The sequence below is a fragment of the Emydura macquarii genome, unplaced genomic scaffold (assembly GCF_026122565.2).
Source record: "Emydura macquarii macquarii isolate MOO-44397 ecotype Brisbane River unplaced genomic scaffold, CSIRO-AGI_Emac_v2 contig_71, whole genome shotgun sequence".
Taxonomy (NCBI): Eukaryota; Metazoa; Chordata; order Testudines; family Chelidae; genus Emydura; species Emydura macquarii.
Genome location: NW_027130208.1, coordinates 1781632 through 1797037, shown reverse-complemented (window position 1 = coordinate 1797037; position 15406 = coordinate 1781632). Strand labels below are relative to the sequence as shown.

Sequence of the window (15406 nt, the reverse complement as noted above, 5' to 3'; positions counted from 1 at the left end):
TTTATGTGGACATCAAGGTCTTGACTTTGCTCTACAAAGTCCTGCTTACCCAAGGGACTGCCTCTACCTCAGCCCCCCAGATATAAATGCCAGGTGGCTTGTGTGTGGACATTCTGGGTGCAAGGCCCTTAACTCTGCAATTGATTTCTTTCTTTGGTCTGACAGTGCTCAAGTCGTCTACCTCTAGGGCATGACACATGGTCCACTGCTTTTTGCAGGCTTTTGCTCAAGGGAAGGGTGGGTAGGTCATTGTTAAAAGTCATTGTTCTATGAAATGTTGTGCATATGCTCAAACGCTTTGGTGCCAGGTGCATTTGATATACTGAATAACTTAATAAACTCCATTGTCATAAGCATAAGATAAACATTTCTTATACCAGGTCAGGTTAATATATTCAAATAAGTTAGTTTGTGTGTTTTATATACAGAGATTCAAAGTCAAATTTTCTGGGCAAAAATTACTACCAGCTTTTGTACCACTGTTTAATCTACCACCCAGTAGTCTTGAATTTTTTCACAAAATCATTTTTGACAAATACAGGCAATCAAAATATCTGTAAAATACCTGACTTGCAACTGCTCATAAATTCAGTATCCCTTGTGAACTGCCAGAAAGGCATTATTGGGCTGTAAATATAGAAGACGATAAAATTTTGAGGTCAGCTTGCATCCTGATATAAAAACTGGAGAAGACGTATGTAATGCAGAAGTAATTTATAGCCTGTGACTGAAAAACTGTGATTCACATTGTTACATTTTGTTTAAGATGGAAACCTGAGAAATGTTGTTCACCATGGAGGAGAGGGGGACAAGTAAATGAGAAGGGAGATAAAACTGATGGTGATTCTAAAATGAGTGAGCTCCTGAACTATTCTTTAAAACCAGTTTTAACAAGCAGTGTAAGAAAAAAAATGTGTGTAACCTACATAGAGGAGGGGAGGTAAGTCAATTTACTTACCAATCCTCTATCTGACTTAAAGTGTTCGCAAAGATCATGAATTCCTATCCTTGCAAGAGACTACAGCTGGATTTTCTATAGGATCCCTCTAAATACTAAAAAGTGGAAATTATAATAGGATTTGCTTTCTTTTTCTAGTTAGGAATCCAGTACCAGTCTTCACCATACGACAATTACATGCACATACAATTAATCATTTCAGATTCCTTTTTATGACCAACACTTCAAAGATAAATTGTTACAGCACAGCAATTACAATGCACCCTAGCTCGGCTAACGTCATTAACTAGAGATGTTTTGTTTTCCTTTAAAATGAACACTAACACAGAGCCTAAACCCAAATATATATAATACCTTACAAAATAAATATGTGGATTGGGAATTCTGACAATCGGGGATCTCCTGCTTTCACATAGGCTCACCCTTGGTATTATATTGACAATTAAATAAAACATTGAGTTACACTACATAGTCAGTTGTTTCAGCATCCACAGTATTGAGCACATACACAACTTCAAATAAGAGAAAAAAAAACTTGATAATGACTGAAGCTGTTAGGCTCATACCCTGTCTTTGGTTCAAGGACATACCTCCCAAACACATTTGGCCTTTGGTCTGCGATTCCTCCTTTGTGATGTTTTCCCAGTTGCAATCCCACTGACTTCTGTAAAATTACAGGAAACCCCATTGAGATCCAACCCACAGGTTCAGTCTGGGTTATCCCGGCAGCTCTGTCTGGTCCCTACAGGGCTGGCGGGGGTGATCTGACTGGTGCTGTACAGGACCATGCTTTGTGTCTCAATAATATATATATATATATTCACAGAAACACAAGTGCCCAATTTACTTCATTTTAAGCTTGCTTCTTAGAATAACAAGACCAAGTCAGCCGCCTTTTAGACTAGTAGCAAACTACCCTATCCCTTGAACTATGTCCTATTGCTATAAAAAAAAATTACTTATTTTCCTTCTTGGGACTAAGGACTTTACTGATGCTTTAACATATAACTGCTGCAGACCAATTAGGTCCAACTAACCTGTAAAATAACAGGAAACTGTATTGAGATCTAACCCACAGATTCAGTCTGGGTTACCCCTCGCAGCTCTATCTGCTCCCAGCTGGGCTGGATCTGACTGGTGCTCCACATGGCTGCCAGTTTTGTACCCCTGACAGCACTCACTATTGATTGGCCAGAAGCTTCCAGCGTCTAACTAAAGGCAGGGGGAAGGGAGGTGGCATGTGTGTACATCTGCCCTTAATGAAGCCTTGCACAGCAGCTTCAGAACAGCTACTGAGCCTGGTTAACAGCTTCTTGCCCTCCCTCCAGTGTGCTGAAATAGCGACGACTTCTTCGTAGTCACTCAAGGCTCTGCACTGCCACCTTGTCTGGGAATGGTTCCCTTTCAACTCAGAGCAAATAGAAACAACAGCTGTGATTATAGCAATCAGTTTTTGGCTGAACACCATGAAATAAGAAAAAGAAAAGGGGGTTACGTACGGAGAGTTGGGAATTATCTAAATCTTTATACGCTTATAGGAGCTATTGCAGAGAAGTAGGGAAGAGAGAATTTGAAAAATGAATATATGCTCTGTAGATTCGCGGGTGTGAATGATATCCATGCCACAATATTGAGACAATCAGCACAAGCAGCTTCTTTTTTAATAGTTTGGGACAACTGAGGAGGTACCAAATGACAGGGGAAAAGTGTGGGTGGTAATGTTATTCATAAAATAGAGAGAGAGTGATCATGGCAGTTACTATCCAGTAAATTTAACTTCTATCCCTAACAAAGTTAAGGGACAGATATGAAAAGAAAACCTTTTTAAAAGAGAATGGCACTGAGAGCAATAAACAGAAAATGGCTAGAGAATGGCAGAAAATGGCTACCACAGAACCCAGGTCATAAAGCCGCCCTGGAATATTGGTACAGGGACACAAGCCGCCCCCCCCCCCCCCCCCATTCTGTGCTCCACTGTGGGGTCCAGAGCCTGCTAGCACAGTGAGCCTGGCTGGCTCGGAGGGCCAGAGCCAGGCCCACTGGGAGATGTGCTGGATTCCAAGTCTCAGCCACAAGTGGGACTCCTATGACGTCCTGGTTGGGTTTTAAAGTTGCTCCGCCCCAGCTGACCCCAAAGAAGAGGGCAGTGGCATTCACCTAGGAGTGAATTCTTCCTCTGGTGCAGACAGATGCAAATTTCCACCCACCTTGCATCCAGCTGGTACTACTTCATCCTCCATCAGATTCATGTGGCATGGTAGGTTTGAAAGTTTTATTAAAAGAAATGCTAAATGAAGATAAATAGTCTGAAGGCTTTCAGGCCCTGCAGGGCTGTAAAACCTGGACCAACTCTGAAGCAGGCACTGTGGGCCGAACTGTAGGCACTGCATGGACAGACTTTTTGAAGTTTTTACAGACTCTTTTCAGAAAATCTGTTATTTCCAAAAAGAGCTGATTTTCTGTCATTTTTTGTAAGTTGAAAACGATTGTTATAAAGACTGGTTCGGACTGGGACTCACTAGATGTCACACTATTGGCATGGTGTCATACCAGGTTCTTCCCAAGCCACCTATTGAAATTTATGCACTGAAGTTCAAGCAGCTGGTTTCCCAAGTACCTGCATAAACAAGCTAAGATGGGACATAAATATTTCAGCACTTCACTGGCCTTCCTGTAATAAGAAACATATTTTATACGTCAGTAATTTCATACAAAAGATCTACCGCCAGATTTTCAGGCAGGCTTCAGCTCGGCCTGTGTCTTTGCACCTTTCTAAAAAATAAATAAATAAAGGTAACACAATAAACTATGGGCACAAATATTTGTAGTTAGATGTCTACCTGCTTTGGATTGTGGCCGCAGCAAGAAAAGCCAGCACTTAAAATCTGACCCATGCTGTGTGAGAGAGTTTTCTGTTCATGTTATATTCTATTCTCAAGTGACGGTATCTGGTGACTGTGTTAAGATGGCTGGTCCATGTCAGTGAGTTATGGATAGCTTAGCTTTTAAAAGCATTTACATTAAAAGCAATAGCAAAAATGAAGAAGTTAGAAAGCCAGGAAAATAGGAGTGAGGGTTACACTCAAGCAAGGCGTTGAGACTCTCTCAAATAATCACCACAGCTTTCACTCTGCCGCAGTGTGGACCGAACAAGCACACTGACATCTGAATACCTTAATCCCAATAAAACTGAAAGATTTAGGAAGTTTGTTAGTTCCCAAAAGGCCTGAACAGAATTGTCAATCTCCTAAAGACCCTACTTAGGCTGTGTGGGGAGGGCAGGGGAGCTAGCAACCTTTCCTAGACTTGTTGGGATCTGCTGAGGTTAGTAACGCTCCCATTAAGCGGGAGTGATTTTCAAGGCTCTTCCATGACTCTACTAAGGCTTGGGGTGGGGGTAAGGGCTCTGACCCCTAAAGATCCCAACAAGTCCAGTGGAGTCTGCAGGAGGATTGGAATGTCATTTCACTGTGCTCCTGTCTCCACTCCCCTTTGCTTCTCTGCTCTCCTTCCTTCTCCATGCCCCACGTCTCTTCCCACTCGAGCGCCATGTTCTCCCCAGCCTGCCAATCCACATTCATGCAGGCCATTGCTATGGAAGGTAATTCTTTTCTAATTACTCTGTTGACTTTACAGTATTCAATCCTACCCTCAAATATGTGAAGATAAAGGCACGGTAATTGATTGTGTAAAATAAGCTGCAGTTGCATTCAGTTGCACTGCACCCACAATCTGTTTCCTCTTTACTTCTATGCCTTGTGTTTATTTTGGCTGTGTTTGCTAACTGTTTATGAAAAAGAAAAACATGAAAACTAACCAAGGTTCTAAAACCCTAAAGAACTTATAAAATGTTTACTAAAATATCTAAATGGAAATGGATGCTGATATCCAGGCCAGCTTTTCATTTAGATTTCTATTTTATCTATAAAAAGTGTCACTGCCATGCTATGGATTAAATCCTTTATAGTTTTGCCACTTGTGGGTGTGATATAAACATCCTTGTATCTATAACTGGCTGATAAGAGCCTGCAGTCTTTGACAAATGATTAATAGCCAGTGACCTCAGTTCACATTGGTTCAGTATAGGCTGACTGAAGCAAGCTGTCTTCTCATCATAACATACATGTATTACATTGGACTGCTAGGATGTCATCATTTTTCTTTTCTTTACAATCTCAAATATTTTTTGCAACCAGTAAGCATGATGTTGTCTCTCTTTTAAAGTGTACAGATCAATAAATGACCAAACAGAGGTTACATTTTATATCAGCTTCAATTGTTTAATGTTATAACAAAATCTCAATTGATCTGAAAATTGTACCATCCAGAATTAGTTTTTGTTTCAGTGACTTGCAAATCAGAACATTTTAAGAGATTAATAACTTCAAAAGATTAGAAAAGAGTTATGTGCTTCTTTCTGAACATAGCGGCACCAAAATCCTTAATTATTACTTAATCACAGCATGTGACTTTCCAAGTTTTGTTATATCTGTCTAGAGTGGGTTGGGTAATGAATCATAAAAATGGATAAGCTGCTTTTTTGTATAACTGAATTCATTTTTTAGCTTAGTTTCAATCTTGAAGCCTGGAGGCTCAAATAAATGTATGATGTTGAAATCTTAACTTGCGAAAGTTTTTAGAAGGAAACACCTTGCTCACTCCATTCTAAATGTATTCAGCTTACGGGGGCAGTCCAGCTACCTGTAGAGGAAAGAAATCCAGTGATTAAATCACACAGTAATGAAAATCAGGAGATCTAGTTCTTTTCCTGACTCTGCCAGACTTCTTGTACAAGCTTGGATAAATCACTTTAACTAGAGGCCCTGGTTTCCTCATATGCAAGATGTGAATAATAATACTTACTTCACAGAGTTATGGTGAAACTAAATGTAAAGGTTATAAGCCACTTGGAGAGAGAGGCCCACCCACTTTGAAAGCAGGCTCACCCAATCAGATTTTAAGCAACTCATCCCGTATTTTTATCATCCTCTTTTTCAGTTGTGACACAAAACTTGTGCCCTCCCATGTCCATCACAGGCCATGCCAAAAAATCAGTTCTGGCTACGCCTCTGCCCCAAGCATTCAGCATTTGCCCTTATCAAACAGTCTGAAATTTGTAATGGACACGCGTGATTCTGCCATAGGGATGCAAACTCCATGTATTATCTTGAAGGTGAATCTTACGGGCTCATTAAGTGCTGGGATTGCAGTTCAGGCACACTTGTTTGCATCAGCTAATGAAAACCAAACAGACTAGTCCCTAGTGGACACTCACTGTTGGATTGCATCCTTAATCTTGCTGCATCGCTCTAACTTCCTTTAAATACAGTGCAGTCATAAAAGGATTATACATATAAGAACAGCCATACCGGGTCAGAACAATGGTCCATCCAGCCCAGGGTCTTGTCGTCCAACAGTGGCCATGCCAGGTGCTTCAAAGGGAATGAATAGAACAGATAATCATGAAGTGATCCATCCCGTCGGCCATTCCCACCCTCTGGCAAACCGCAATCCCTGCCTATCCTGGCTAATAACCATTGATGGACCTATCCTCCATGAACTTATCTAGTTCTTTTTTTGAACCCTGTTATAGTCTTGGCCTTCACAACATCCTCTGGCAAAGAGTATATTATATTTGCACTACAAAAGAACTTCACTAATTTGCACACTGTCGAATTCACACATAAACAATGGCTGTCTCACTCTGTTCCAAGCACAGATTTAATAGCAAAATAGCTCACGGTTAAAAGTGTAAGTTAAAAAAATGAAATCAGCTATACAAACAAAGAAGCATATTCATTTATATGATTCATTACAAGAGCAGAGTCATACAACTTCATTGCTTTTACAAAACAGACAACATTACATTATGAAGTATTATAAAACTACACTGCAAATGTCAAAAGAAGCGAACAGGGATAATGTATCACAAAATGTACTTTGCTTTTTCATTATGCTTGTTCACTTACTTGCTCATTCACAAAATTCAGTAATTTACAGTGGGTCTCCCAGTCGTTAATCTGAATTAGTGAGGTTCTGCTGTACTTGTCAGGCCACAGTATGTGCCAAAGGAAACATGACAATAAAAACGGGTTATATAGAACACACCATATTAAAAACTATTTTAAAAAGTGTTGATAATGCTGGCAAAACATCGAGCTGCAAAGGGATTCTCAAGAACTTAGTTTCCTGGAGGTATAGAGTATGTGAGGGAATCCTGGTGAAAAGCACATGGCTTCCCATTGTCTGAGGGTATGTCTATACTGACAGTGGCAAAGTCGTCGCCGTCAGATCGATCTTTCTGGATCGATTGAACGGTCAGTGTAGACCTGCTAATCGATCAGGAAGTTGACGCAGTAAATCCACCCCCTCAAGTGGCGTAGTGCTGCATCGACGGGAAAGCGGTTCCTATTGGCGCAGTGCTGTGAAGATGGCGTGCAGAAGGGAAGCACAGCAGTCGACAGGAGTTACGCAAGCTACTCTACGTAGCTTGTGTAACTCCTGTTGACTGCCGCCGAATTTCCAGGTAAGTGTAGACCGGGGCTAAGTCTGTATACTCTTAGTCTTTCGCTTCTCCTCCTCTGAGAAGATTTGACCAAGATTTATCAGGCTTCCCCAGCTGGAGTATTCAAAATTACTTTACCTTGGAATCCACCTTTTGCATCCCCTGTGCATCTGAAGTATCATCTTTTAGCTTTATCTCCCACACTCCAGGAAGCAAGTATGTGTATATTGCTTCCTGCCTTTTCATACCTCTGAATAAGCCTGACCAATATCATCTCTATCCTCAGATAACTCCCTGGCTCCCTGTTCATTTCACAGTCCAGTACAAAACTGCCCATCCTTGGACTTCTCCTGTCTTCTTGCACAGACCTTGGCCCTTGCACAAGGGGCTCACCTGGCAGCCTGAGAACCCAGGAGATCCAAAAGATGCATAAACTTGAGCTCAGCTACCTTCCAGAATCAGTGCTCTTAATGATTTCTACCCCTTTCCCTGCTCCTGCCATCCTTCGAGCATCAGCCTCCTCTCTGTCCCTTCACTGCCCACTCCCCATTGCTGGGGTGAAGCCTTTCTCCTGTGCAGCTCCTGTCTAGACATGCTTTTCTGTATCCCTCGGCTGCTGCTCCATCTCTTCCAAATTGCAGCTTGACACGTAACTTTGTCTCCCTTGCTGAGACCTCTTCACTTCTTCACCCACTGCTATTTGTTATTTATCTCTGTGAAACATTTGGACACACAGTTGATCTGTCTGCAAGACGCTGTCACAGTGAAGCTGTACTTCATTGTTTCAGTATCTAGTTACACCCTAAATAGCTCATTCTGATCAATTAGCCTCTTTGGTTATGCCATTAAATAGTGGAGATTAAAGCTAGCTCAGTGCCAGCCCTGTGAGCTGCAGCTCTCCAGCCCTACAGACAGCAATAGGTTGAGGAGTGACCTCTCACTCACTTCCTGGGGCACAGTAAAGTTCAGTCATATCATCAAGTTGACACTCCTAGGTTCCACTGAGATCTGGCTGCTTGCTGTACACAGGCATCTTTCCAGCAAAAATAAGAGCGTTGTTATCCTTGCCGGGTCCGGGGGTGGGAGGTGGGGTTTCTCTGAGACTCCATTGAAACAGACTGCCAGGCAGACAAGGCAGAGCAGGAATTCACTTACATCCTGATCCTGAAGTTGACTGCACAGGTGCGTAGAGGTCACCTCCACAGAGACAGGTACAGGATGGTGTCAGTCAGTCCCATGTCACTTCCAAAGTTCACTTTCCTTTTCCGAAAAACTAATGATTTTTATAATTTTCTATATTGTTTTTACGTCTGCTGTACTACACAAGAACAAGAGAGTTTACTACTCAGCATTCCTTTGTGGTTATCCTATTGTCATTGGAAAAACTTGCTACTTTTAAAAGCAGATTCAACTGCGAAGGCTTAGTTTTTGCTACGTGGTCACGATTAAGTTTGTAACTTCATATTATACCATTGTTATATCAAAATAAAACCAGGCCAGTGTCATTATATCTCAAAAATCAAATGTTGTCTTGCATGTATTTTTAAATGATTCTCTCACAGAGAAGGAAAAGTAATTTTCAGGTTTTGTTTTCAGCAGCACAACTGCTAACTAATTTGATTATATTAACATTAAAATTCTTGTTCTGTTGAGCTGTACTTATCCAGTGATTTTTAAAAGCCCCTAGCTCCCTATTCATCCATTAAGAATAAACGGAATGCAGTCTATGGCACAGGACAGCAGAATGCTGCTGGGGCTTGACTGTATGAGAGAAAGCAAATTATGTTAGCCGCGACAAGACTAGTTAGAAGGCAACTTCAGGTGTTTTATGAATTGATGAAGCATTAAAACATAATTCTTAAAATGAAGAGTTTGCTTGTGTTCAGCTTTCTAGTTTTGTAAAACCCCAGTAATTGACACTTTGTTAAATGTTTGGGCATTTGAACCAGCAGACAAGGGAACGCAAGTGATGACAGCAGATAATTGATATGCTTCATTATTGTCTATTTGACTGAGATTAAATGTGAATATGCAGGAATTTTGCCAAGTAACTTATTTCCCTTTACAAATTCCTTACTGCAACTTATACAGCCAATTCACTGATAAACAAATGAATCAGAGTTAACGAAGAAGAAAGGGCATAATATTTTTAGTTAAATTAGGTAATGAAACATTGTTTTTCTTCTTCTGTTGGCATTATTTATAATACCAAAAGAGCAATGAACACCAAGTTTGCAATCTAGCCAGCAAATCAACAGTATAATAAAATGGAAGTTTAGTCTTTAAGTAAAATGACAATTTAGCTGCTACTGAACATAAAATATGATGGGAGTTGTGCATACTCAGTTAAGGAAGAGATGGCCACCAAATAGCATGATCTATTAATTATTAAATTATTATTAACATGCAAGTCAGGTCTTATGTCTACCGTTTTCAGACTGATGTTAATGAATATACATGTATTCTTTTTTGCTTGTAATGAACTACTAAAATATATCCATCGACAACTGACATTAAAAGAAAGTCCTGTTAGATTTAATAGGCTATAGTCTCAACTGCTGTAAGCCAATTGATTTCAGTATCTCTATGCCGATTTCATTTATTTATATCAGTTGAGGATCTAGCTCAATGTGTAGAATTCACGACCGTTACTCTCTCTGGGCCTGATTCTGCGTCCATTGAAGCCAATGGAAAGATACATTAATAGGAGCTGATCTAGGATCTCCATGTACAATCTCACGTGTACTTTTAGCGACCTCTTCTTTCATTATTTAGTCATTTAAAATTAAATTCATCAGCTTTAAAAATTAGTCAACTTTGCTTCCTTTAGGAGTATTGAACATTTAGTTGGCTGTGTGACAGACTGACAATATCCTGGACAAACCTTACGGAATTCAGATAAACTTTATTGAATTAAGTTAAAATTTATTGAATTAGGATTAATACCATTAGGGTCCATTGTATTAAAAATGCAGTTGTGTCTGCGTTGTGGCATTGCATGTACCTTCCCTAATAGGAAAGGGGATGCTAATGTACTTCCTCTGTTATCAACATTTTCAAGCCACCTCCTGGAGAGAGGTGCATATACCAATTCAAACTGGATTCTCCAAAGACCAACAGACAAAGAAAGGGTTTATGAATAAATAGCCTGGTTTAAACTGTCTCAGGGCCTTTTCTTCCTGATCCATCAAACAGACAGGACCCCTGGTCCACGAAGGGCCCCAATCCTCAAGGTATGGTTGTATGGACTGGGGGCTTGTTCTTAGCTGAAGCTGTGATGGACTTGTGACCACAACAGAACCCCCTTGGGTGGGGGGTTGAAGAACTGATCTGGCAAGAATCCATGTTGGGGCTTGGGTTAATTCTGGTAAGCTTATTAGCATGTGTGTAGTTTCTATTATAGTTTTTAATATGTTTTCTTTGTAATGCTTTTTACCTTAAGAATAAAGTAGACTTGCATAGGAAGTGCTTACATCTGTAGCAATTACATCTGTTTCCCATCTCTAAAGAGAAAGCCAGCAGCTGTTCTTGTGCAACCTGTCTGTGCTGGGAAATAGAGAAGGCAGGGAACTGTGCAGTCTAGAAATACCCCAGTCAGAAGGGGACATGTGTCTGCACCCAAGAGAGGCAACAGTTGGGGATCTGGAAGCCTGAGATTGGGTGCCCTGTCTGGACCACGAGGGGAAATACAGGTTCATTTGCCCTGAAATGTGACAGGCTGGATTTGCTGAAGTGGTGTGTAGCAGGAAAGAGGCAGGACCAACAGTTTATGACATTCTGTAAATTTGCTTGTGATTTTCTAAATCTTAGTGCTAGCAAAAAAAAGAAAGTTCCAGTAAGGCATACAGTAAATGAAGATATTATGTATTAGGGATGGAATGAATCTGTCACTTTGACGGATTGTGAGGCAAAGAACAGATTAACAGATTACTCATAGTCAGAATGCAGCTCACTGTGAAAAATGTGCAGGAAATGATAAGTGTTGGTTTGTGCTGATTTAATGATATTTTAAAACTACAATAACACTCTAGGAGAGTAATAAAATATAGCTCGTGCCTAGCATTTTTTAATCATCAGCATATTGCCAGTTTGACCTTAAAATAATTGTGATATTTCTTTTTAAAATATATAACTTTCAAGTCATACAAACATGTATTGTGAAATAAAACTTAGACATACCAACATATATATTGGAGTCCTGTTTAAGCATTCTATTAAAATGTGCACTTGAAAATCTCTTTTTCCCTGATCTGTGTGTATAAATACACTCTGTGTCTTTGTAGGTAATGCATCTTATTATTCAGCATATTTTCTCTATTATCCATCATGTTGTGTTTTGACCTGGAATGAAGAAGAAATGAACAGTTATCTGAATTAGGAATTTGTTTATAAACATGATATAATTTCTCCTGGTTTTATGGCATTTTTGATGTAAGTAATTGTGAGAATGTTCAAATAGCAAAACTGAAGTGTTTTTAGAGGCAGTAATGGACGGTTTAGGACTAAGATGATTGTGGCATTATTATAGTCATAGCTGATGGCAGGAACTGAAATTTGATTTCAACATTTTGTATCCCCAGAAGAGATATAAGATGAACCAGGAGTTACATACATAGCACAAGCATCTTTTCCTGTTGTTCATTGTTAATGGACTTCAGAGCTCCAGGAGTCACTGTAAAACCAGTTTTGAAGCGCACATTTGTTACTTTAATGGAACTGTTACCATAAACGAGACGACTTCTCCAGCTATCGTCCCCGATACATTACAGAGTAAAGCCCCAGTCAACCGAGTGCTTACCTGTGTGCTTAGCATTAAGCACATGAGTAGCCTCATTGGAGACAGTGGGACTGCTCACATGCATAAAGCTTAGCATGCATGAAAGTGTTTGCACAGTTGGGTCCCGAATGTTCAGTTATGCAGGCTTCAAAGTCTGTATGCAAGTTTTTTAATGGTTAGGTCACCTTTTATTGCATTATACATGCACTGAGTTAATCTAGGATAACTTTCACAGTTAGGTATTATTAAATATACAGGTAGATCAAAAATATTCTTCACCAGATCTAAACCAAACAGTTCAACATTCTGACCCAGATTCTGCCATCTTTATTCACACTGACTGATACCTTGAAAGCAATGGGACTAGCCATGGAATAAGGCTTTGGTCGTTGTGAGAAATGGTGGCAGAATTTGGTCAATGCGGTTCTACTTAATTCAATAGAAATATGACAGCATATATCAGGTGCTTTCGTGATACTAACCAGAGATGTAGAAATTCTGTTTCTGTATTTCTTTAAAATATTTTTGTAGGCTTGGCCCACAAGCTGGGGTGTTTTGACCCCATGACAAGAAGTTACTCAACACATTCAGCCCTTTTCTTCTGCTTGTGAATCATTCATGAACCAGTCCTCATCTGTTGTTCCTAAGTATTCACAGGATAGTTTATGTGATTAAATATCAGTCTGTCAGTTGTTCCTAAACAGTCCTCTTTCACTGTTTATTGTTCATTATTGTCAGTGTCTGATTGGTCACATAAGTCAAATGATATAGTTTCTGCTCCCTGATTGGACGATTCAGACTTTTTACACAGAAGAATAATCAATAGCACATAATAAACTACACACTTTCTCTTTGGATTTTGAGCCAAATGTGGTAAAACTTGAATGAAGTTTAGGCTTTACAATAATTTTGACCAAATAATCCAGTTTTCTGAAGACTCATAGTGTGAAAAATTCCCAACAAGAGAAAGAGACAGAGGTAACAAAGCAGCCATTTTAAAAAGAAACTTGGAATTACACAGGAAGCTTTGGGCAGGAGAGAGGAAGGCAGACTGGTCAGAGAAAGCTGGCTGGGGAGAGAAGGCTCCACATTTCAGAACACAGACCATGGGCTGCAGCAGAAAGATCCTGAATGCCCCTAGACAACTCTGACCTAGCCCCGAGAATGCTTTGGAGTGGTGGGGAAACTGAGGCAGGAAAATGTGTGTATGGTTTATTTTTGTATAGATCTTTATATTTCTTGTGTGATTAAATAAAGAGCAATGGTGTTAGGGTCCTGTGCAGAGTGTTTGCGTTTTTTGTGTTACACCTGGCACGTGCCCTGGGAGAGTTAACCTGGGGACCCAGAACACTCACCAGCTGGAGTTCTGGGAGAGGATGTGTTCAAGCTACAGTGGCCAACACTGGTTCCAGGGGCTGGGCAGTGAGCAGCAAGCAGCATGTTTTCAGCGCTCAGAGAGGTTGCTAAACGGCGGGTATACCCCCTAAGTGCCTGGAGGCCCCAAGACAACTGCAGCCTGGTCTCGGTTCAGATTTTGGAGGCTTAAAACGCACAGGATCCAGCAGTTGTATCCCCTCACAGGAAGCAGTCTGGCGAGTGTCCAGGAGGGGGAGCTCGTCTAGATCTGTCTACGTGGCATGAACTAGGTACCTTTATGAGCATGACAGCAGGCCTACGTGGGGCAGTTAAAGCACAACCCGTTAGTGTGCTTTACAGATCACACCTCTCTGATGCGCTTTGTCACACTTTGTTGACAAGCTCTAAAATTTCAAGAAGGGACTTGCAGTGCTCCTGGAGTCTACTAATCCAAGCAATGTATTGCTAATGGTGACAATGTGATGTGGTGCTGTTACTGTCACTGGCAAAAGCTTTGTATCCATGCTAGTTATGCAGTATTGGCAAGGTGTCCCAAGCATGCCTTGCTGACAGGCACAAGTTGTTGCGAAGATGAGTTAAGTTGGTCATATAACTATAACAGGAGCTGTTTACAGAAATACGAAAGATTACTTTTATTTTTAAATGCTGTTCCAACTATCATGTGAGCTTTCAACATATTATAATTACTTCCTGAATATAGAAAACAGATTTCTGATTCAAATAATGGAAGAAAAAAAGGAATGAGGTAGTCAAATTGTATAGTGCATGCTGTTATGTGCCTGGACATGAAAAATAAGTTACACAGTAACTGTAAGAATTTTACTGCCAAAGTCAGTGGTAAACCTAACTTTGAATGTTTATGGAAAGTTCCCCGTCTGGGTCTTCACATAATGTGACTCACAATGTCAAAGAGTGTACTCTTTAGCATTCAACTTTGTTATCAGGAAAGCCATAGATAGGTCCTTGCACGTTGATTGTATTGATTACAGCTTGAGGCCTTGATAATAGCATAAACAGAGAGTGTCTCTAATTAATCAAAATGCTTGATTAGTTTTTCTGTTTTGTGGAGATAAACAGGCTTCTTTATGGAACTTACCCTAAAAAGATTCTTACTTCAGTCAGGGTAAGATGAAGGATAAATTAGACACACCGCCCACAATCTTCGTGGCTCAGCAGTCTAACGGCCAGTTGCCTGCATGCTGGGCTTTTTATTTTCTACAAAAGTATAAAAAAGATTTCAACAAAGAATTTTATAAAAAATGTAGCTCAGTTATGCTCTCTCTAGCTTACGCTCGCACACGTGCTATCTTAGGTGCTTCCTTGAAAGCTGAGCATCAAAAGGCTACATGTTTCATGTGTGCCTAATGCCTGCCTTGTCTGCTAGAGTAAAGCATGTGTCAGCATCTCCATTATAAACCCACTTTTATAGCTTTATCAGTCAGCTGCAAATCTTTGTTTTCTGCTGAAACTTGGCAGACAAGATCTCAGCACAGATATGAGTTTTGTTTACCAATTTTGGGAAAGGTTGGTTTGGTCATTTTTAAATTACATGTGTGGAAATGCAAGATCAGTTTTTTAACATGCATTTGTTTGAATGGCTTCAATTTTAAAAGTAACTTTGGGCCAACAAGGAGCGCATAATATGAAATTGCTTCTATTAAAAAGAAATAAAAATTTTAAAAGAGTCAAGATATTGCAGTTTAAAAATTGACCATCGCACCAGAATGGTATTAATAGACACCTGCTAGAGATGCTGTCCTTCAGATGAGACACAATCTAGTCCTCTCTG

General features: G+C 40.2%; 1 protein-coding gene across 11 annotated transcripts in view; it reads left to right on the top strand.

Moving 5' to 3' along the window:
• Window positions 1–15406, top strand: part of CFAP20DC (CFAP20 domain containing) — a 154966-nt gene that overhangs the window by 121630 nt on the left and 17930 nt on the right. The window lies entirely within an intron of this gene.